The 3359-nt window shown below is 42.9% G+C and overlaps 1 non-coding gene across 1 annotated transcript; it reads left to right on the forward strand.

Annotated features, from left to right (window-relative positions):
- Positions 1 to 3028: 3028 nt before the first annotated feature.
- On the forward strand, positions 3029 to 3136 carry LOC148580668 (small nucleolar RNA R71). The gene has a single exon (XR_015899519.1). It is a non-coding gene; the product is annotated as a small nucleolar RNA R71 (small nucleolar RNA).
- The last annotated feature ends 223 nt before the right edge of the window (positions 3137 to 3359 follow it).

Consider the following 3359-nt stretch of genomic DNA (forward strand, 5'->3'; position numbering starts at 1 on the left):
TGTAATATAATTCTTTGGGTTTGGGTTCTTACTTTGATCATGGTTTCTAGTGATCCATGCATTGGCATAGAACTCTTGAACCATTAGGATGCCGACTTGTTGGACGGGGTTTGTTAGAACTTCCCAACCTCTTCTTTGGATTTCATGTCGGATCTCTGGATACTCATTCTTCTTGAGCTTGAAAGGGACCCCGGGGATCACCTTCTTCTTGACCACAACATCATAGAAGTGGTCTTGATGAGCTTTGGAGATGAATCTTTCCATCTCCCATGACTCAGAGGTGGAAGCTTTTGTCTTCCCTTTCCTTTTTCTAGAGGATTCTCCGGTCTTGGGTGCCATCAATAGTAATGGAAAAACAAAAAGCTTATGCTTTTACCACACCAAACTTAGAATATTGCTCACCCTCGAGCAAGAGAAGAAAGAATAGATGAAGAAGAAGAAGAAAATATGGAGGAGAGGGGTGTATTCGGCCAAGAAGGGGAAGAAAGGGTTGTGTTGTGTGAAAATAAAGAAGAATGGAGGGCTTTATATAGGGAAGGGAGGGGGGGTAAGGTTCGGCCATAAGGGTGGGTTTTGGGTGGTTAATTGATTTTGAATTTTGAAGGTAGGTGGGGTTTATGAGGTAGGTTTATGGGGAAGAGTGGATGGATGTGAGTGGTGAAGTGGTTATAGGGAAGAGAGATTGAGGTGATTGGTGAAGAGTTTTGGGGAAGAATGTTTATGGGATTGTGTGAAAGAGGGGTGAGAAGAAGTGAGTGGAGGTAGGTGGGGATCCTGTGGGGTCCACAGATCCTGAGGTGATCCTGTGGGGTCCACAGATCCTGAGGTGTTCAAGGATTTACAACCTTGCACCAAATTAGGCATGCAAAATGCCCTTGCACACAACTCTGGGCGTTCAGTGCCAGATTGGTGCTTGTTCTGGGCGTTGAACGCCCATTTGTTGCCCATTTCTGGCGTTGAACGCTAGAACCATGCTTGTTCTGGGCGTTCAGCGCCAGCTCTTCTCCAGGGTGCAATTTTGGCGTTCAAACGCCCAGATGTTGCCCATTTTGGGCGTTCAGCGCCAGAACCATGCTCTGTTCTGGCGTTGAACGCCAGCCAGATGCTTTTTACTGGCGTTTAAATGCCAGTAAGGTCTTCCTCCAGGGTGTGATTTTTCTTCTGCTATTTTTGATTCCGTTTTCAATTTTTATATTTATTTTGTGACTCCACATGATCATGAACCTAATAAAACATGAAGGAACAAGAAAAATAAAATTAGATAAATAAAAATTGGGTTGCCTCCCAACAAGCGCTTCTTTAATGTCAATAGCTTGACAATGGGTTCTCATGGAGCCTCACAGATGTTCAGAGCATTGTTGAGACTTCCCAACACCAAACTTAGAGTTTGGATATAGGAGTTCAACACCAAACTTAGAGTTTGGTTGTGGCCTCCCAACACCAAACTTAGAGTTTGACTGTGGGGGCTCTGGTTGACTCTGTTTTGAGAGAAGCTTACTGTGCCTCTTTTCCATGTTTACAGAAGGGTAACCTTGAGTTGTAAACACAAGGGAGTCCTCATTCACTTGAAGGACTAATTCACCTCTGTCAACATCAATCACAGCTCTTGCTGTGGCTAGGAAGGTTCTTCCAAGGATGATGGATTCATCCTCATCCTTCCCAGTATCAAGGATTATGAAATCAGCAGGGATGTAAGGCCTTCAACCTTTACTAACACGTCCTCTACTTGTCCATTAGCCTGTTTTCTTGAATTGTCTGCCATCTCTAATGAAATTTTAGTAGCTTGCACCCCAAAGATTCCCAGTTTCTCTATTACAGAGAGAGGCATGAGCTTTATCCCTGAACCAAGGTCACATAGAGCCTTTTCAAAGATCATGTTACCTATGGTACAAGGTATTACGAACTTTCCAGGATCCTGTTTCTTCTGAGGCAATGTCAGTTGATCCAGATCACTTAGTTCATTGGTGAACAAGGGAGGTTCATTTTCCCAAGTCTCAATACCAAATAATTTGGCATTCAGCTTCATGATTGCACCAAGGTACTTGGTAACTTGCTCTTCAGTAACATCCTCATTCTCTTCAGAAGATGAATACTCGTCAGAGCTCATGAAGGGCATAAGGAGGTTCAATGGAATCTCTATGGTCTTTAGATGAGTCTTAGATTCCTTTGGTTCCTCAAAGGGAAACTCCTTATTGATCACTGGACGTCCCAGGAGGTCTTCCTCACTGGGATTTACGTCCTCCCCTTCCTCTCCAGGTTCGGCCGTGTTGACTATGTCAATGGCCTTGCACTCTCCTTTTGGATTTTCTTCTGTATTGCTTGGGAGAGTACTAGGAGGGATTTCAGTGATCCTTTTACTCAGCTGGCCCACTTGTGCCTCCAAATTTCTAATGGAGGACCTTGTTTCATTCATGAAACTTACAGTGGCCTTAGATAGAACAGAGACTAAGTTTGCTAAATTAGAGGTATTTTGTTCAGAGTTATCTGTCTGTTGCTGAGTGGATGATGGAAAAGGTTTACTATTGTTAAACCTATTTCTTCCACCATTATTAAAGCCTTGTTGAGGCTTTTGTTGATCCTTCCATGAGAGATTTGGGTGATTTCTCCATGAGGGGTTATAGGTGTTTCCATAAGGTTCACCCATGTAATTCACCTCTGCTATTGCAGGGTTTTCAGGATCATAAGCTTCTTCTTCAGAAGATGCCTCTTGAGTACTGTTGGATGCAGCTTGCATTCCGTTCAGACTCTGAGAAATCATATTGACTTGCTGAGCCAATATTTTATTCTGAGCCAATATGGCATTCAGAGTATCAATTTCAAGAACTCCCTTCTTCATAGGCGTCCCATTACTCACAGTATTCCTCTCAGAAGTGTACATGAACTGGTTATTAGCAACCATGTCAATGAGTTCTTGAGCTTCTGCAGGCATTTTCTTTAAGTGAATGGATCCACCTGCAGAGGTATCCAATGACATTTTAGCTAATTCAGACAGACCATCATAGAATATGTCTAGGATGGTCCATTCTGAAAGCATGTCAGAAGGACACTTTTTGGTCAGTTCTTTGTATCTCTCCCAAGCTTCATAGAGGGATTCACCTTCTTTCTGTCTAAAGGTCTGAACATCCACTCTAAGCTTACTCAGCTTTTGAGGAGGAAAGAACTTGGCTAAGAAAGCCTTGACCAGCTTATCCCAAGAGTTCAGGCTATCCTTAGGTTGAGAGTCCAACCATATTCTAGCTCTGTCTCTCACAGCAAAAGAGAAAAGCATGAGCCTGTAGACTTCAGAATCTACTCCATTAGTCTTAACAGTATCACATATCTGCAAGAATTCAGTTAAGAACTGAAAAGGATCTTCAGAT

Source organism: Arachis ipaensis, chromosome B10 (genome assembly GCF_059453495.1).
Source record: "Arachis ipaensis isolate K30076 ecotype BB chromosome B10, ASM5945349v1, whole genome shotgun sequence".
Taxonomy (NCBI): domain Eukaryota; kingdom Viridiplantae; phylum Streptophyta; class Magnoliopsida; order Fabales; family Fabaceae; genus Arachis; species Arachis ipaensis.